A 22,085-nucleotide genomic window follows, 5' to 3' on the forward strand; every position below is an offset into this window, starting at 1 on the left:
GAACTGTGTAAGAGAGCAGGTTTGTTGTGTTCAACATGAACTGCTTCTCTGGAAAACTATTGTGATTGTCAAGTCAACTGCATTGACATAGTACATATTTATTTTCTTGAGGTTTCCGGCAACTATTTTCCTTGTGGTGTTTGTGAGTGCTCATTTGTTATCTATATTTTATTTACTGGGGACTGATTTTATGTATTCTATGGTAAAACTTGAAATCATGCTAGAAATGACATCAACACAGGAAAGTGAGAGAATACTGTTATTTTTAAAATACTTTTTATAAACCATTTAAAATGAAAATTCATATTAATTTTGGGTCCTTGTTACAATACTTTCTTTTGGATCAGATCACACAGAAGATATGGTTTAGTTAGTATATTTTAATTTATGATCATGGGATCATAGATTTGTTGGGAAAGTTAATAGTAAATGAAATGAGAATGTATGAGCTTTATTCTTTATTTCTTATAAAATAAACAAGCAATAACTGAGAGTTGGTTTGGAGTTTGAACCTCTGAGTCCTGGATTTGAACTCTGTATCTGTAAAGAAACAAAAACCATGGAGAAATTACAGAGTTTCGGGCTTCATGGGATGGAAACATTGTATGCACAGGTATTTAAACGAGTCTTAGGAGTGGGTAGCATTAGAAAAGTACTTGAGTAGTAAAAGAAGTTAAAAAGGAGTTATCTTCCATTTGTGCTGTAGTGGGATTTGTTGTAGTTTCCCCACATGATCTCATCCCACCCCATTCTGTTTAATGGCTGCCTTTCAAAGTTGTGCTTTCCAACAGATGGAAGACAGGTATTATCCCTCCAGTAGCAGTTTTTCTGTTTTAATTGTTTAATAATAACAACATATTGGGCCAATTCTAAAAGATAAAGACAAGCCTAAAACAGCAAACACAGCCACATTTTCAAGAGACATGAAGCTCATTTTATTAAAAGGTTCTGTACATTCCCTAGGGCCACACAACAAGGAATTACTGTTGTGGTACACCTTTTTTCTCCCTAGCCAAATTATTTTTGCTATTTAAGAAACTTGCACAATGTTGCTTAAAACACATACTCAGCAGCCTGATCATGACAGGAGTTTTCTTCAGTGCTTCCAACATCTTTGATAAAGTTAGAATTGTCAAATGTATAGGTTGACAACAAAGTGTAAGAATACAGCATACATCAATAAATATCACTCTGTCTTACCAATTGGCAAAAAGTTTTGTTAGTATTATACCTTCATAAAAATGTGCTCATTAGAAAGCCAAATGAGATCATTATTAGAATGAACACTTAATCGTTTCTTTCACTTGTGAAACTATTCAGAACGCTTATATATTTAAGTCTTAGAGTGAGGAGGGTTCTTTATCCACTATAAATGTACACGTGTCCAGACTTTCCTGGAAGAGGTGATGGAGGTTATATTAATGGAGGGAAATAAACTGGAGCATATGTTCATAATGAAACATGTTTAAATGGGGCCCTTTGGCGTTATTTCTTAATCATAATATGGACTAGTCAATTCGAATTGTGTTGTTGAGCGGTCTGCTTATATATCCAAAAAATACAAAAATAAAAAGTAGCTTATATTTCCACATGGATAGAAAACTATTTCTTCTACTTAGAATTTTTTTTACTAGTTTTTCAAAGAGGAGTATGTTCAAATAATTGCTTTTGTGCATTAGAGAATTTCATTTGAACCAAATTCTACTGCAATCAAGAAGATTGTCTTAGGTATATAAACCTGCTTTTAAAATGAGAAAACAAATGTCAAGAAAGTCAAGTATATTAAAATAATGGTTCGTTGGTGACAGAAGAGAGATCAAAACCTTGGATGTCAGACTGATATGCAGACCCTCTGTCATGACATGACATTTTAATATCTGACTGCTTAATTATTTAAAAAGCCCTAGAATTCCTTCTCCAACAATCTTATTAAGTAACATGTACAAAATAGAAGTTAACACATGTCAAAATGCTTTTAAAATTAGGTGACTTGGCACATGCTATAAATTAGGCCCTACCGTTAAGGAGACAGTATCCCTTACTGAGCCAACATGGACCCCTTTGAAAGGAAAACAAACAGAAATTCTAGCTAATCTTCCCATTTTCTCTATCCTATGACTTTAATATATCACCTTTATCTTTAAATAATCTTAAGTCACCAAACCTTCTTCTGAGGACTTAGGATAAAGTTTTCAAAAATGAATACTTTACATCATTACTTTGATGGCAAGTCTTGCTGCCACCTTTCACTTTGTGGATTATGAATTACACTTATACATCTTAGCAGTGACATCAGACTAATGATATATTACAGAAGTAAGTAATCAGCATGGTATTTCCTTAATAATGTATTCCCTCAAGTCATCAACATCATAGCATTACAGAGATATTACATCCACCATGGCTTTCACCAGCCTATCAGCCATGCAATTGCACATCACTCCAGTGATGGAGCCTGGTAATAAATCACTTGCTGCCAGTTTAATAGAGAGTATTAACTTAATGCTGCCATGAGGTAACTGAAGAAATGGATTTTTTTCTTCTTCTATTACTCATTGTCATTGAAGTTGGAATTCATTCTATGTCTGGACTCAGCAGCTATATACGGAAAATTCTGTGCAAGTATGAAAACATTGTCACTTTAGAAACTCAGGCTTTGTTTTGAACTACATTTGTTCTTGGGAAGAAGGGAATTCCCATTGGATATTATGTGGAAATGTATTTCTCAATAAAAGAAAACAAGAAACATGCAATAGTTTAACCATTTTAAGAATGTTGTTTTCATTTAGATATGCAAGCAACTTTTGGAAAAGTTAAGAGAAAAAGTGTTGAAGTGAATATAATGATTTTTATTTACTGAGTGTGTCTTTTCTCTATATTTAGTAGAAAAATAAGTGTTTGGCCAATTACTAATAACTTGAGCATTTTAGTAAGTTTTCACCTTTTCAAAATCCACAATTTTTTTCATGGATTCTAAACTTTTAACAGCCTATTTCTTAAGCTACTACATAGAAAAAGCAAAAAATACAAATATGCCAACTCTGTAAGCTACAAGAATATTTAAAAACCTATCCATTGGATATACTCTCTATCCCTGAATAGTGGAGAAAAATATATCCTCAAACACATTTCCTACATATTTTCATATACATGCATTTATGTATTGTTTATATACATATGTTTCACATATATATATATAGTACATACATATGTGCAACAAATTATTATATAGAAAAATTGACAAATTCCTTATGAAGATGTGTATAACTCTACAACAAAATATGTTTGTATTCATGTACTGCCAAGAACTGTTTTATTTGAAATCTTCTATTATTAAAGATTAATTTGGAATAAAAATGTACATACACGTAACCTTTAGTAAAAAGACACAACTTTTAGTTACAGGCTTATAGGATAATCTGTTTCAAATACCCATTTTCAGATCTGAGTATGAGAATGTCAATTTGTCATGTAACCACACAAGACCATAAGTAGATTCATCATGCTGGAGGTTTTTAATGACATTTGGGATATTCTTGCCACAATTCACATGCGACCAGTACCTTCCCAATGTGGTTCTGTTGTAGAAAGGAATCAAATTCTGGAAACACTACAAGTATAGGTAATAAATAAGATCACAGAATATAAAGAATAAATCCCTCTGTAAATCCACCCAACTTGTCACCGTTGTTTGTAGTCATCACCAGGACAGAAATGCTGTATGGTTCCTCAACCAGATTTAATCATAACAAGAATCTGTTGCTGATGTATCATTGCATAAGAGCTTTTTATGGAAATAGTTAATATCAATTTCAGAAGCTTTAATTTCAGACTTGAACATGTAGGTTTGAAATTAACAAAAGCAGCACCATACATGCATTCACTTGTATGATGTATGTATATGTGTACTATATGTATATATACATATGATATATACAAATATGCATAACGTAATTCTGATATTATGTGTGCATGTGTTCTAACTATGGCTATATATGTGCTTATAAACATACATACAGCTGCTCCATTTACATTAATTGATTAATTAACTTTGTGGTGTTTGGAATACAAATGATGGCCTCATGCATGCTAGGCATGAACTCTAGTACTGAGCTTCATTCTAGCCAATATAGTCTCATAGCATAAGATCAGTTATTTTGCTTCTTCACCCAAGTTAATTTTTTTGTGTATTGTTTACTATACAGAAAGTTTTGTATGAATGTTTTATGATTACATGATTCTTATTAAATTTTTTGTAGGAATTCTGTGTAGGGAGGTCATGATAGGTAATGCTACTTTGAAATATAAGAGTATTTGGAGTACTAGAAGATAATATTAAGAAAATATATTTAAAATTTGATGATGTATACTGTGGTTATGCCGAAATCACAATATCAGGTGGCAGGTAACAATAGATACTACAGCAATTCTTGATAAAACAATACATTCTGTCTCTTTAATAATATGGAGATGGAGTAAATCAGATTCAGATGAGCAAGTCTGGCCACATGTCAATAAAATACAAATCTGGCTGATTGGTGTATACTGTGCAATGCTTTCATCTACATTTTTTGTTGATTAGCAATTTTCCTAAAAATTAATCTAACTGATATAAAGGTAGATAAAAATTGGAAGTTGAATATTAGGAAAAATTATTATATGTCTCCAAAATATCCAAATGAATGTCTTAGGGCAGCATTTATGGGTTGTTCATGCTTCATGTCTAAACAGATAGATGTTATCAAAGAATTCTGAAAATACATATCTTTATGCTGTATGCCAAATCCATTTAAGTTTGTTATTTTTTAAATTTATTTTTCCTATTATACTTAGAGTATAATGAATAATGTCTGGGGTTATATTGTTACTTTTGCTACTGTCATCATTGTTATAGAAAATATTTATTAAAGATGTTACTGAAATTGAAAACAAATGGTTGAATGGCTTATTCATTTTTGTTATTACCAGAATACTTAATTAGAATTAATAGAGCCAGAGTTCATTTAGTTTAATGGAATAATAAATTTTCACTACAATTTTTGTATTCACTGATATAAGCAACTAAGACTTAGGTATGTAAAGATTAATTTCTTTTCAGAGAAAAAAGACACAGAAAATATATTTTTTCAGTTTGTTCCTATATTCCATTTCCTTGGTGATGTTAAGAAAGATTTCATAAGTCATTTCAAATGGTAAAACAAGAAAACATTTAATACTTTCCCCAAAGAGTTGATAAATATATCCAAGTCTTTAACAAATGAGGTGTTAACACTAATGGTTAAGCTCATCACTCAGAGTGTAAATTAATTTTCCAGGTGTATTGTTCCTACATGAGTTAGTTAGCGTTGGTGTATTTTTATCTGTTCTCGCTTAAATGGTGCTCAGAGTGTTTGGGTGAAGGATAGATCCGTCAAACTTGTTTTATTTTTTCCCAGCTGAACTTTTTATACTTAAAATTTATTTTATCAGCTTTAGAGTTGAAATTCCATAGCAGAGAAAATTTACACAATTTATAAAAGTAAAAGAAATATTGCCAACAGAAGGCTGCAGTCTTGTGCTATTTATCTTTGCAATGTTTAAATTTCTATTTTTTTTTATCTTTAGGCTCTCTTGAATTTTAACATTTAGGTTTCAGTAATTGAGGTCCAAGATCTTTGAGAAGTTTTTGAATGAAAAAATAAATTTATTTTTAGTATTCTTATAAGTTATTAATTTTAAGTAATCCAGTGGATTGTCATGTTTGTCTACATTATATAAATTTGGTGTAGGGCTTTACCAGATCATTCTGTGTTCTCACTATGTAATCACACCTTTAAATCTAAACTTAATTTTCCTCCTTTTATTCTGTTATTACCTTGTTTATGTTTTACTTGTATGCTATAACTTTATTCAAAAGTATCTGTATTTGGGTCAGTTAATCATTTGCAAACACACAAATATAAACAAAGATGTGTCTGTGTGTGTGTGAAAGTAGCTTGAGATTGATTTTAGGACTAAACTAATATGCTATTGACTATAAATATTGCACATTGACAATAGTTAGTAAACGTAGCAGAAAGTACTATCCACTAAAGGCACAGGCACAAGTATATCCTAGAACAACAAAGTTTCACTTATTGACATACTAGATGCTGCTATTTTATAATTTGCATAACAAATGCTATAAATTGGCTCTTATTACTAAAATTGAAGGCATCAAGAAATTGGGATCTACTAAATGTCAGTTAGAGATCTTCTGCATAGCTGTATAACAAAACTGACCAAGGTCTGTAACTTTAGGGATGTGAAGCCTGGTTGGATCGCTGATACTGGAGTAGCTATCCCTCTGACGTTTTCCAATTGTGCCTGCTGATGAAGAAGTGCCTGTTATTGCAAGTTGCTGAGTGGTGGACATGTGAAATGTCATTCAAGAAGAAACTCCTCAAACTTAAAATGCATGCAGAAACTCATTTAACACAGCTATAATAACGATTTCTATTTCTTATAAGTTTCTTACATGTATCAAGATTTTGTCTTAGATAGATTTAATTGTAACCTGACAGACAAGTTTTGAGGGAGTTATTAAACTTTACCACCTTAAATCCCTTAAATCTCTTCAGTAGAATCTGTTTAAATGTGAGAAATGACAAAGTTTATAACTATAAATAGTTGGCTTAGAAAATGTACAATAAGACAAAGGGCCAAGTGGATGAGTGTGTACCTGAGTATTGTAGAGTGAGTGCTGATCACACACAAGGTCTTGAGTTCACTTTGCAGCAAAAATGAAGCAACTAACTAACTAACTAACTAAATATTTTTAAAAGTCTTTGATTACTCATGCTTTAATATTTAACATACTTTAATAATATAACATTATTTACTTAATTTTTTCTAGAATATTCTACATAAGATTTTAGAAATCACAATTTTGTTATGCCACCATATTTATTTAGTAATTATTCTGACATAATTTCTTTCTAAGTAATTACCTTTGTGTAATAGATCTTAAACCAGTATAATGATAAAATTTTATTTGAATTAAATTAATTAAAATAATTGGTTTTTGTGGAATCTATTTATGAAACTATGTTCTATAACTGTATTAACTGAAATATGTTTAAGATTTTAGAGTAGGAAAAAGTTAAAAGTGTAGGGGAATGAGAATAACTTGTACAAAGCTCATGCAATGCAGTCATTTTTGTTCCTGTAGGAAACCTGGGCTATTTTCACATGATTTCAGAAGTAACTACAATTTCATTTAAGGAGGGATTATGTCCTAAAAGCTCATGCTAGGAAATAAGATGGAGGCAGAAGAGTGAATGTTAGGGATATTTAAGGTACCAGGAAAAACCATTAGAGCAAATTAGTCAAAACCTTAATTTCCAAGAAAAGAATTTCAGAGGAAGCAAGAGGGCATCCTGACACCAGATTACTGACGCTGAGTGCTCAGGACTCCTGAGGTTTCTGTGAGGGATATGCTACAAGACATTTTATGTGCACTATTGTTCACGTGATTTAGGTTGAGGGTTGGTGGAACTTATTGTTTGGTTTTTAGACAGTAGGAAGGGGGCTCATTTGTAAGGAAAACATGTTTTAGATAAGTAAGTCTTGGCACCAATGGGACTATGGCTACAGTGTGGTAAGTATGAAGGGTTGTAGGCATTATTTTTCTAACTTATACGGACAATATTGGTGCTTGTGTGAAATTTGGAAACAAAAACAGAGGAAGAAAGAAGGTTCAGGTCACTTGGACTATGAGTAGCAGAAGAGAAAGCTTAAATTTGGACTCGTTTCTTGACATAGTGCATAAAAGTTATCTGATTATTGGTACATACAGATTTCCAGTCAAACTTGGCTTTTAAAATAATATACCCTGATTTTTTAATGTTGCTTTAGCTTAGTTTCGGAAAGTTATCTCTAGGCAATGATATGATGGTTTACGGTGTCATGACTTTTAAAATGCCATTTTTGTTAGTAGCATAATTTTTCCAGTGTAAAATTATGGGGTACAGCATGAAATTTTAACATATGTATATGTTATGCACTGATTAATTCAATGTATTTAACATATCCATCATCTCACGAACTCATTGCTCTATCTCTAATTCTAAGATTATGCAGTTTTTAAGATTTTAAAATTGGTATAGGTATAATTATGGGGAGATGAGAGGTGAAAAAACTAGTTGTTATTTTGTTTCACTATCAATTTACAATCTTTGTTTACATGTAAAACGGGAAAGAGAAAGACGGATGTCAAATCACATTGACTAGTTGCGTTTAAAAAAATCACACATTTTAGCCATATAAAAATTGCTTCATGTATAAGCAATTGCACAACAGGCTACTCTCCCAGTTATGTTTTTGCTGCTACTCTGTGTAGGTAAGGGCACACAAGTCAGAGAACTTGCATTTACATTCTGGCTCAGTGGTTAATCTTGTGTTGCCGAAAATAGTTTTTGCATTTACTTCATGTATCTTTTGTTTTAAGAAACAGCTCTACTGAATCAAAAATCACATACAATGAGCTTTACATATTTAAAATGAATAATTTGATTAGTTTTGTCAATTTACATCCTTGGAATTGTTACCACAAAAATAAGATGAAAATATATAATCCCAGATGTTTTTTTCTGTGCTTTGGAAGTCCTCCTTATTATTGCTTCCTGATTGCCACCTCCATCCCAAGTTCACCTTATGCTTTTCTGTCACTTTGAAGAGTCTGCCTCCAGAACAGAATAATATTCTTTCAGTGCCAACCATAGGAAATGCTAGGCTTTGTCTGGCTGGCTCCATGGCTGGACTGACCCAACTCACAAGCATAATTTATATGCTTGATATCTGCTATATGCTCTCTCTTGTAGTTATTAGAGTACAAACACATTTAATTAATAACATTCCTGAAATTATGGAAATTTGTCATTTTTGTTTGTTTTGCTTTTGATATAAGAATTCAAACTATCATTGATGTTGTGGGCATCTACAAAACTGTTATAAAAGAGTCTCTGTGCTTAAGAATATTTTACTTTTTGGTTACGGTGCAATTTAAAATGTGAAAACCTGTTCTGGATTTGTTTGAAACTGTTTAATGAATAAAAATCACAAATAAAAAAAATCAAACCTAGTTTTGGGATTCTAGAACAGAAATCTCATTATCTCCAAACTTTAAGATGAGGTCATATTTGCCCTGAAAACAAGTCTGGTGGATTTCTTCTTGGTCAGTAGCTGAATTTTACTACCAAGACAGGGTGTCAGACTAGAAATTACTCAAAACACTTATACTTGTTGGTGCTAGCCCTCATATCATGAACAGAGAAAGAGAGACTTGATCCATGTGAACTGATTGAGAAACTGTTATTCTACTTGAGAAGCTGACCTAAAGTGCAAGACCTAAAATAGAAGACCATAATTAAAATGAAATCATGACTTCTGTTGGTTGATATTAGGGGTCGTACTATAATCAAAATATTACTCCTAAAACACACTGATATTTGAAGTAGACTTTGAAATATCCATCCTAAGGTTTACGATGATATTTGGAAATATTGCTGCATTTGTCTGTCACTACCGTTTTTCTATACAGTAGGACGGAATACAGTAGGATGGTATTTTTCAATATCAGCTCACCTGGTTTTCCCATTGCTTTTCATAGATTGTTTCCTGCAGTTTTTCATTTTCCCGCAATTGAATCTAAGACTATCTCAGCATAGGAGACCACTGTTCACTTGTAGGTTCAGATATTTTCTCTAAGGAAAGTGGTTTTCATTTTCTTTGATGTAGCACACCTCTGGCCCTGATCTGCTTGAGTAAGAAAATAATGGATGGGAAAAATGTCCATTTGTGTTATGATTTTATATGCAGAATTGTGTATCTTAACTTACTTATCCCTACTTAAATATTTGGAACAGCATGCCTTTGTTAGTAGCTTATAGAATTAATTAAATGGGCAAAATACAATTGTAATTGAGTTTGGCTAGACATCATTACATTTTTCTGGAAACTCAGAATGGTTCCCTTACATTCCCTATTTTGGCCATTGAATGTAGATGGCTGGTTATATACAGTCCTCTTTGACTCAGTGTGGCACTCCATAAGTACATGGCCTGCTTTATCCCTTTGTTTTTAGGAGTCCCAGGGGAAAGAGGAGAGACAATTTCGATGCTAGGTAGGGACTGCATCCTCTTGCCAGCCTTGAGGAAGACACAGAAGATAGTGACCTCCCTTTACTCAATAACTCTAAAAAGATTTGTCAGAATATTGTCTCTCAGGGGGAAGTTGAGGCAAGCTAGTAACAACTAAAAAAAAAAATGGGACCCAACTTTTTTCAGCAAAAGTTCACTTCATGCTGAACTCTTCTTTGTCCCCACCCAGTACCATCCCCAGACCTCCTCTCTTATTTGTCATTTTAGGTCAGGATTGCAGGTGTAAATTCCCTCAAAGACAAGGGAGTCTCCTGGCCTGTTCAAATCAGAATGGCACATGCTCCATAAAGGAAAATCTGACCTCACTCTGACCTTTCTAGTAAGACCTACTACTTAAGACTTTAGGAGTATTGATTGAATCTCATGCATACAATTAAAAACCTGGGAATGAGCATAAGCACATCACAGAATGAACCATGTTACACAAGACGGTCACTTATACCTGTCAATTATACTAATCTGCTCTGCAATGCCCATCCAGATTTTTCCTACCACTGCACTTACAATTTATAAATTACCATTTAAACTAAGATAAGGGCTTCTGTGACAACCAACCAGAGTCATCTCTCTCTCTCTCTCTCTTTCAATAGGTTATGAAGCATTTTGCCTGGAGCACTGAACGTCTTTGAAAACTCACACTCATGAACACACACTCACTGATAATAGCTCACATACACGAATGAGACGTGACTTTGTGGTGCAAATAAGAAGCTTATTCACATATAAAGACACAAATAGATTAACAGATAAAAATGTAATGTCATGACAAAAAATATATGGAGAATTCTATGTTAAAAGACATAAGACCCTTGATTCAAATATCATTTGGAAAAAAATACCCTGAAAAAAATTTTGGGATACTTGAGTAAAATTTGATGTATCCTCTATATAGATTAGCGTGATTGAACTAATTTAAATTTTCTTGTGAATAACATGATAATTTATAAAGAATACCCTTTATTGTCTCACTTGAGCTGTCATGATGCCGTGATGCTGGAACTTTCAAAGGGTTCAGCAATGTGATATGTATTTTTGTGTTGTACATATACTCATATGTGACATACATGCATTTGTTATACTATTGTCTCGATTCTTAAAATAGCATAAAATTTTCCAAGGAAGTACTTCTAAAATGTTAATTTTTATTTATTTATGGATGATGTTAACACTGACATATGTCAATATTTACACATTGGTTCTCTAAATTTCTTAAAATATCAAGTTTGTTTTCATTATCAGATGAACTTTGATAATTTAAGGTTTGCTAAAGTCTTTCCAAGCCTGGAAGAGTGCAAGAAAATTGATTTTAATGTTGAAAAAACATTGCTGAATAGATTATACTATAAAATAGAAGATAAGATTCTAGAATTCCGTACATTTCAAATTTTATTTATTTTATTATTTCTAAAAATATTCTTAATTATCCATAAGGTGATTTAAGATATGGCTTAGTATTGTTGAAGTAAGCATAATAGAAGTTTTACTAAATTCTTATTACTTGAACTTTTATAGTAAAAGTATAGTAGTAATCATTCCACTTCTATAAGTTAATTATTTATTATGAACCTGTCTACTTTCCTTTCCATGCAATAATTTTTACGGAAATCACAGTCTCTTTAAAAATAAGAGAACTTTCCTAAAAGGGTTAATCAATTTTTTGAACACATACAGACATATAAAAATTTATCTTGCATCACAGCCTATGTTCCATCTGAACCAAATGGAATTCCCAGTACAACTGGTAAAAGATACAGTAATTTAATGTAAAGGAAGTTTTGTTTGATGGTAACTTATTTTAAAAATTAGTGAACACTTGAATTTGTGACATGTAAAAATTCCTCTCAAAATCTTGAGCAATTTCTAAAACCTAATAAAAAAATAAATTTGAGGGTTTTTTTTAAGAATGACCACAGAATCTAGGAAACATAACTGTCTTTGTATTGAGGAAGAGCATTAAGACTTAAGGTAGAGACAAAGGGAGGGCAATATGTGGAATTTAATTAGGAAAATATAAAGCAGTCATTATTACTATATATCTTTATATTTTACTTTGTAAGAGAAATAGTGTAACTAATATCTTGAAGATAAATACTAGTATCAAAGCAAATATTTAAAATATTGTATATAGACAAAAGTAATTCTAAAAGAGATTCATAGTGAAAATAATTGTTGTTTATGTCTCAAACACAAAAGTAGTTTTCTATAGTGCTCCACAGAAGTACAATACAACTTTTTGAAATAAAGAAAAAAGAATCTTGTCTGGTGGACTATATCATATCTTCTCATTTCTAATATATTGAGTTCATACAATCGCAAATGGAGTAGAAACAAAGGAAGTCAAGAACTTAGATTTTCCCTCTCTCCCTCTCTTTGATTCTTTTTAGCCAGAGCTTCAATTTTTACTGATTTTCTGAATATGGTGCTAATAAGGTGCTATGAATCTTGGTTTTAGGTTTCCAGGAAATAAGCAAACTAAATTCTGCTATCTCTTTGACTGACTTTTATGCATATGTATATATATATATATATATATATAATATGCATATGTGTGTATGTATATATACATACACACATATGCATGTTTATAAATATACACATGTGTATAAATATTACATGCATAACATAGATCTTGGCTCTAAAAAATTATTTTAATTAAACTTTCCTGATGACATAAAATAAAATGGAAAAATAAAGGTGTTTTTCAGATCAACTGAATTGTCCAGAATGACATGGCCAAGTTCCTTGAGAGAAGGTAATGATAAGTCCATTAATCTTTACAAATTTTCCATTTCAGGCAAGTGAAAACCCCCACACAGTAGAGGTTTCAGGACCTTTCTTCAACTGCTGTGCAAAAATGGAAAAATGCTGACCAGTCCTATAGCTGGCAGAGTTTAAGCAGCAAGATCTCGGAAAGCACTAACAACATTGACTCATCCCTGATATCTGCACCACTTTTTTGTCTCAGAGCATCTGATCCTTTGTACCTATGTTGTCTGGAATGAGAAAGCATCAGCTAAAAGCCTAAAAATAAAAAAAAAAACATACAGGAAGAGCTTTCATTGGGATCATGATGCTGTCTACAAAGGAAGACATGGCCTGGTTAAAGTTCAGTGTTCACATTATCAAATGAGATCATTTACGTCTAAAATTTATTGCTAGACCAAATTTATAAATGAATATAACAAGACTCATATAGTCTCAAGCCTTGTTTGGATAAAGGTGATTTGACTGTAGACTTACAAATTGCTAGAAGCAAATTTTATGCTTAGAGGAGGAAAATAACATTACACCAAACCTCTACAATTTTTCATACACTGGGCAATTTTCATAGACCATATAAGCAATTTACACATTCTCACACAGCCAGAGAGCATTAATGCTTATTTTCAAAACCAAGCAAAACATAGTAGAATGCGAGGACAGTGGAGACTGAGGTAAATAATATTTGCACCACGCAGTTTTCTTCTTCAGGCTACCAAGGCAGTGGTGGGATTAAGTCCATGTGTTACAGGAGGAAGTAATTTGTGTCTCACAATGCTGACACAGTAAATGTGAGCTCTTGCCAACCTCATGGCCTCTCTCCCACAAACACACATTTAGATTTTTGGTTGCAATTTAAAATTCTTTTTTTATTGTCTCATAGTAGGGCATGTGCTGTACTGCCTAATACATGGTTATTAGTTTTTGAATGAAAGATACGACTTTTAACAAAACATGGAACAAAGAACTAAAATTTAAAAAATTTCCAAGAGTTCTGAATTTATCATCTCTCTCTCTCTCTTTCTGTCTCTCTCTCTCTCTCTCTCTCTCTCTCTCTCTCTCACACACACACACACACACACACATACACACAAGTCAAATATATACATATTAAAATCACTACTTTATGCACTGTGTATGTATGGAATTTATATTTATCAATTAGACATCAATAAAGCTGGGGAAATGGAAAATAAAATTACTTAAACTATAAGAATAAAAAGTAGGGGGTTTAAATTATACTAAGCAAAAACATCAAAAATTCACCATTATAGTATGACTTACTGTGGGCCATTTTATTTGTTGACATGCTTTGTACCTTCTATGTGACAAAAAAAAATGCAGCTTAACTGGACTGATAAAAGAGAGAGAGAATGAAAAAGAAGAAGGGGAAAATAGTCCCCTGGAAATGTATTTTGTGATTTGGTGTACTGAATCAGTGCCAGCAATTGTCAAATGGAATTATTGTGTGTCATCTTGGCAGTTTAAGATGACTGTTCTGACTTCCAAGTAGAGAATTATCTCCTTATCCTTAACTGTACAGTGAACTATAGGGAAAGTGTTGAAAAAAATTCAAAGGGTAAAAATAACCTGTCCTAGAGAATCATATTTTATCATCAGGTTCCTCTGTCAGAGCAGCGAGTCAGCCGGATGACCGATTAGGAGATGGTAATAGAGCACATGACCTGGTATCATTGACGACTTGTGTTCCATGAAAGATTTCTCTCTCACTGAGCTGACTTATTACAGCCAGAGTCCCTCTGCGATTCACTTCACCATGTTGCCAATTGCTCTGACTTTTCATATACCATTTATAAATAAAAATTTGACCTTAATATTTCAGCAGCCTTAATGATGTTAAATCAAAGAGAATACCAATTCAAGAAAGGCTATGCAACAGGGATGTCAGAACGCAGACCTTTTTCAGCAATATATTCTAATTACAAAGAAAAAAGTCACAAGGAATCAGAGAAGTTCCAGTTTGTGATAGCAATTCAGAAAAAAAAATGAATAAATAGTAGTTCTGTTTAAAAACAGAGCATTTGTCATTTCGTTTCACAGTGTCTTACAGGTAGCTTTTAAAATATGTATTAGGGCCTATTGATTAAATATGCTGCATAGATCTACAAACTCTCTTTCTAAAGCAAAATCGTGGTATTTCTAGTTTTGATTACTTATTAAATTTGATGCAATATATTTAATTGAATTTCATGGCCAATGTCTCAAAATAGAGGGTGTTCCATCGGTATTTAACCTATGAAAAACTGAGAAGAATTCCACTTGAGAAGATATCTGTAAAAGCAGTCCTGCAAAATTCATTTTCTAATCTGTATGGCCCATGTTTTATTATCAGTTGTCATTATTTAGTTCATCTCCTCTTTGTCTTAGATGATGTGACCATTTAAAGTAATGTACTTAAGATCCTTTCTGAGGACATGGTTGACATGGTGGAGCATTGCTTAGCATGCACAAGGCCATACACAAAAAAGGCTTCAAAATCCTTCCCTGTTGCTTTTGCCATAATTTGGATCTGTGTTAAGTTAGTGACTTTGTTGGAGACTGCAAATAAGTCAGATTGAAGCGCACTGGAGATCACTTTCATTTCCAGCACACAACCTCATCTTCTGTGCACTAGGGGAATTCGATACAAATCACACATATGTCAATCCAACATTTTGGGACCAAGCACAAATAATACAGGGATTATAAGTGCAATTCACAACATTCGACTCTCTCTCATCTTTACTTGAAATTCCATACACAAAATCATATTATACAAATTATATCACCCCACTGAGGGGTTGTGTACATTCACACCTGTCACTTTTCAGTTTATATTTAGTATCCCCAGTCTTAACACTAACTTCATAAATAGTCAAATAATGTATTAATAGTGAACTAAATTTGAGGAAAATGGATTAATAGCATAGTTTTAAATTAACCAAAAACCAGTAAAGGAGAGAAAACAAGGAAATTGGATCTATCAAATTGAAACACATGGCAATTACATGTTTAAATATAATAATGATTATTTTGTGGTTTTCATATGGCTGTGTGTCCCCCAACTGTCCATATGATTGGAGGCTCAGTCCTCAGGTTGTCAATATTGGGATATGCTGTGTAACCTTTATGAGGTGAGGAACCTAGGAAGCCCTTTAGTCACTGCCCTGAAAGAGATTAATATATGTCTCTGTTGGCATTGAATTCTCCCAAGATGCTTACTGTAAAAGAAGCAAGCCTGGCCCCTGCTCTCTTTGCTTCCTGGTTTGAGATGTGATCTCTTGCCCCATATGCTCTGCAGTCTGCATGGGCTTCTACTAGAGCCTGTGCCATGCCATTTGGATTTCAGACATCTAGGACCATAAGCTTACTGTACCTCTTCTCTTCATAAGTAGCTTGAATTGGGTATTTTATTACAGTGACAAAAGCTGACTAATGCAGTTTGTATTAAGTATAAAGGGATTCAACATTGCATTGAAAAGATTAAACTTGTCAGTTTCGATTTAAAAAAAAACAGAATTAAATTCTTTTTTCTTTTTTTCATTTATCTACTTTTTTTAGGGGAGATTGTGAATGCAGTCCCCCACTACCACAAATTATGAAGACAAGCTTCCCACATTTGGGGAAATCACAGGGGTCAGCACATCTGGAGTGCCATTGATAAGCCTCACCCTGGGAAAACCACCTTCATGATCATGGTATCTCCCCTGCCAGGTAAGTATTAGAATGAAATTCTAACCAAAGAAATTTTTCACTCATTATGGAAGAATTTTTTAAATATCTGTACAAATAGAAAAATTCAGGAAAAAACATAGAGGATCCAAAGCAATCTTTACATAATTTATAAGAAGTAAATGAAAGAGAAAATAAATAAAGGCTACAGACAAATTTTTTAAGGCTAAAAATTTGATACCTTAAAAACTGCAGTAAAATTTGTAAAATGGTAGAAAGAGTGAAATCAAGAAGAAACACAAAACAACAGTATGACAAATAAGATGGGAGTCACTATGGACCTTAATTATATTGAAAATATAACACACTATTACAAATGTGTGCCATAGAAACTTACCTAAGAAGAAATTCATTAATAAAAATCTGACTAGCTTGTTGAGATAGATTTGAGTTGTACCTCCCATGACCACACTCATCCAGCAAAAGGATTCATGATGTGACACTTAAAAGTCCCAGAGTCTCCTTGTGTCCCCCCAATGTTACTTTTTACTAGGTTTTTTAATGGTTTAACCATTTTGACAATCCAGGTTATATGTAAAAGGACATGATTATCTGGTGAGCTTTCCCATGTCAACAATTACCACAAAGATGCCAGTGGTTTGGACCATGGACACAGCAGGGAACTGTGCCCCTCTTTCTCCTGCTGCATCACGTGTTTTGCCTTTAGATCTCTGTGAAATCTTATGAGTTTTTTTTTGTATACATAAACTTAGGAGAAAATACACTTAGGTATTCTAAAAAAATTAAATATGTTCTTAAACATTGCCTCAAATACCAAAAGTGACAAAGAAATAATAATTGCCATAAGACTTCAGATGCAAATATATTGGATCATGTATGCTTCCAAATATTTCTGCAAGATAAGTCCTCAATCTTACTTGAACACTTCCAGAGTAGAGAAGAAAGGAAAATCTTTTCATCATTTTATGGAGTTAGCATAACTATTACACTAAAACTGACAAAGAGATCAATAAGCGGGGATTGTTTGGACACCTAAAGATCAATTCCTTTAATAAATATAGATGAGGAATTCCATAATAAAAATGTCAACAAATTAAACCTGACAGGATTTAAAAGACAGAATGCATCAGACATTGCAGTGTTTATCTTTGGAACTGAAAGGTGATATGACCTTTAAATATAAAGGAATGTGATTTTTCATATTAGCAGGGAAAAAATAGCACAGGAAAAATTAATATTCTGAAATAAATTTGATATAAGCCAGAGAAGCTTTCTTAATATGATTAAGTTTCTAGAATTAGTACAAATAACATCATTCACAATGGTGAATTACTGAGAACTTTTCTTCTGAAGACTTTCATAACTGTGACCTACTGGATCTAGCATTTGACAGATCCAGTGCTTAAACAATAACTGTTAGTTCTGTAACTATTATTTTTAATGGAATAAAGTTAATCACCTTAAGATATTCAATTTTATGTTTTTATTAGATCCTTATTCATTTCAAACTTCAATAGTCAGGCATAATTCCCTATCATGGTGCACATATAACTCTTCTGTTTACCCTAATAGTCTTGACCATAAACTTTCTGTGTAATATGATCTCCTCTCTTTCATTTAGACTTTTAGTCTAAATTTGATATTCTTACAAACTCTTCAAAGTCAAATCTTACAAATTCTCTCATATTAATTTACTTCATGAATTTTCTGATCAAATTACATTATTGTTACATTTACCCCGGCCTTCTTCCCAATGCCTACAAATCTTTAACCTTTAGCAATACCTCATGATATATCCCGGAAATGCACTGTCTTCATGGTATCTACTAAACATTATAAATTCTGAAAGCTCCAGGCTAAGTCCCAAGGTAGAATAACACCCTTTCTAACTTCTCTGAACTATTTAGACCCTGGTATAGTCAGAGTTCTCAAGCATAATTATCTTTACATGGAAATTACCATAAAATTGTATATATTAGCACGTGCATGTTAAATTTTTAAACCTAAATGCATTGAAATCTTCTGAAGTCAAAGATCTTACCTCTGTTTTTTATTATCTCTCAGATGCCTGTCATATTTTGGACGTGTAGATATGATTGGTTGGTTTTTTTTGCAAGATTATTTAATTCTAAACAGCTTTCTTACTTGCAGGATAGCGTTAGGATAAAATGGATGAGGTATTTGCCATGGCATGAAGTTAAGGGGGACATCAAGTGAACTCAATAATCAAGAAAATAATTTAGTGCAATATTCTGGCTTCTTTTAAATCACAACTAATATAAAAGTTCATGGTGAAAAAGGTATTAGAAATGGCCCAAACAATGTATCCACATATGAATAAATGAATAAAGAAAAACTTTAAATAAAGGGAGAATCGTTATTACTGATTTTGTATTTTGTTTCACTCTCCCAGTTGCTTAGTACAGCAAAGCTTATTTATAAGTCAAGCAAATGCATAAGCATCTGTCATCTTTTCCTCATTGCTTTTGTCTGCTGATAAACTATAATTTCAAAGCTAAAATGACAACATGACACCAGAAGTCCTATGGGACATATAGGAGTAGTTGACTTTTAAATAATTTATCATGTTAGAGGGTGAATTGTAGCAGTCAGAGGTACATCCTGCAATTGCACAGATTTACTTATACTGAAATCCTTTATTGTTATTATTATTAACTGGAAACTCTTGAGAAAATTACCTAACTTCCAAGATATGTTTTCCTAATTTATAAAAAGAAAAAGATATAAATATCCTTGGTAAGGTTAATATGAAAATTAAGGAAAAGAATTAATGTGTTTGAAACAAGTACTGGAATTACTGTAATAATCTCTAAACTACAGATGTTATGATTTCTATAAGGTATTTGTAAGATACATTAAAAGTATTCTTTTCTGGCCTGTGATGAATCTAAAAATGCAGATGACTCCAACAGGTGGAAAAAATTGACCTGTTCTTCCTGCAATTTATGAAGAATTCAATGTAAATAAAGAGACTGGGCTGAACCAGAAACCCTAGGTTTCCTGAGGAAACCATTTCAGCCTAATGGATCACCTGCAAGAACAAAAGGCAGCAGTTAGCATCATCCTGGAGTATGGAGCAAGGAGGATACCACTGCTTTTGAGTGTGATGGAGCTAATTCTGGTGTGAGGAAATTAAATTTGGTTCTCTGTAGAGCTGAAAGAAAGGACACAATATTTTAGAAACCTTAAAGAATGGCATGCATTATTTTACTCTAGTGAAATAAACTTTACAATCTTCAACAAGGAATTGGTGAGCACTTATTAGAGTCTCAAACTAAAAATAAATGAATAGTGAACTGAATAAAGCATTTCAAAAGCCACAAAGAATCAATATGTTGATAAAACGTGTTTCCTGGGGCCAGGGACTCTGGGATTTAATGGGTGTCAAGTAAACAATAACGATAACTCAAGGAACACTGGAATTTACTAAAACTCTTACAGAGATACCAAAGATCTAGCAGAGAGAGCTTCTATTTTAATCTGTTAAGTAGAGTTCAGAACTATGTTCTTAATATATTAGCATTTATACCTAAGGAAGGCAGAAAAGAGGTCGCAAAGGTTGTAGTCAGAGTACATAAACATGTTTATGTGTGCACAGAAAATACAATGACTATTCTAAAATCAAGAAACTAATGTTATTGGTAAATATTAATAAATATAGGATTATATGGTCACGAGATTATGCATAGAGAGAAGAGAAAATTTTAGCTAGACAAATAAGTAACTATGTTTCATTACACCTTCCCAGATCACCAGAATCCTAAATTTATAAAAATGCATACAAAGATACAAAGAGAAACAACTCAATATCATATAAATTTACTATTAACATGGGAAGAAATAATTGATAAGAAATGGTTTTAGGAAAAGGGTGTTGACTATAGCTTGAAGTGACTTCATTTTTTATGAAAACTGATAATTTTTAAAAAATACTATTACTTATTTCAAGATATTACAAAGAAGATTTTCAGTTTAGGAGAATATACATAAAATTACAAATTGAACAAATATATTTTATGATAGCAAACTCAAGATGAAGCTATCAATATGGATTCTTTATGTATATGTGTGTACATTAGTTTTAAAATAGAATGTGAATATTTATAATTTGTTATGATTTGAATATCAGATGTTCCCCAAGGCTCATTTATTGAACAACTGATCCCCTGTTGTTGGTCATTTGGGAAGTGGAAGATACTTTGGACAGTGATCCTAACGGGAAGATATGAGTCCCGAGGCCATGCCTTTGAACATCATACCTGGTCCCTGCTCTCTTCCTCTTTCACCATGAGGTGAACATCCTTCTGCTCCACATAGCCTCCAGCCATGATGTTCTGCCTCACCGTACTCCCAAAATCTATGGAATCAAAGACTATGGACTAAAATGTTTGAAATCATGAGCCAAAATAAATCCTTTCTCCCTTATATTGTTTCTGTCAAGTATTTTGTCACAGAAACTAGAAAAGTAACTAAAACATGTTTCTTAATATACATCATGCATAAATATGTACATATGAATATCATAGACCTTACATGCCATGTCACCTCTGTTTTAATTATTCATGATGAATTGTGATCTGAAAATATTTAATGCAGAATTCCATACAAAACAGTTCCTAAGTTTGAAATTGCATGCTGTCCTGAGTACTATTTATGGAATCTCATGCTTCCCACTTCATCCCATTGGGACCAATCACCCTTGGTCTAGTGTACCAGGCTGTATATGTGCCTACCTGTCAATTTCTTAGTACCACCTTGCTTATCACACTACTGTCACAGTATGGTTGTCTCTGCTCAGGTAGCTTCTACTTTACCTAACGATGGCTCTAAAGTGAAAGAGTAGTAATGCAGGCAACTCATGTATGCCAGAGAGAAGACACCAAGTGCTTCCTTCAAGGGAAAATATGTAAACTTTCCCTTTAGGGGAAGAATTAAACTTTTTAATTTCTTATTGTTTGATTTATAAATTAATCTGTACCATTGGTATTTATAGGTAGGATAAAAACATAGTAAATACACAGTTTTCTGCTATATTCAGTCTCAAAATTCACTGGAGGCTTGGAGCATGTCTGATATTGATAAGGTGAAACAATTTACAAGCATATATATTTATTTTTAAATGTTTATAGCATGTGTTAAGTATAAACATATTTAAAGGAATGCATTTATGTGCATATTTTATAGTATTGTCCAATGAAAATTACTTAGAAATAATTGTACCTCGGTAACAACTTGAGCAACCCTACTATCAGGCTGAGTTGTCTAATATTTTTCTATATTAAATAGAATCATGGATTTTAAGAGAACGGCTGACACTAGGAGTAGGGCGAGGAACGACACTGATATTACATTGTGATAGAAAAGTGTCAGCTTTTAATGAATTCAGGGTCAGTGTAAACAAAGTATAAATGCGTACTTGAAAGCAATCCACTA

At 32.7% G+C, this 22,085-nt stretch overlaps 1 protein-coding gene and 1 non-coding gene across 2 annotated transcripts in view; one reads left to right on the top strand and one right to left on the bottom strand.

Moving 5' to 3' along the window:
• Dsel (dermatan sulfate epimerase like) overlaps nucleotides 1-16,518 on the top strand; it is a 306,490-nt gene extending 289,972 nt beyond the window's left edge. The window contains exon 4 of the transcript XR_012447003.1: nucleotides 16,500-16,518. The gene's annotated coding sequence lies outside the window, so the exon portion shown is untranslated. The remainder of the gene's footprint in view (nucleotides 1-16,499) is intronic.
• LOC141422739 (U1 spliceosomal RNA) lies at nucleotides 16,499-16,660 on the bottom strand. The gene has a single exon (XR_012447486.1). It is a non-coding gene; the product is annotated as a U1 spliceosomal RNA (small nuclear RNA).
• Nucleotides 16,661-22,085: the final 5,425 nt, after the last annotated feature.

Source organism: Castor canadensis, chromosome 4, assembly GCF_047511655.1.
Source record: "Castor canadensis chromosome 4, mCasCan1.hap1v2, whole genome shotgun sequence".
In the NCBI taxonomy this organism is placed as follows: domain Eukaryota; kingdom Metazoa; phylum Chordata; class Mammalia; order Rodentia; family Castoridae; genus Castor; species Castor canadensis.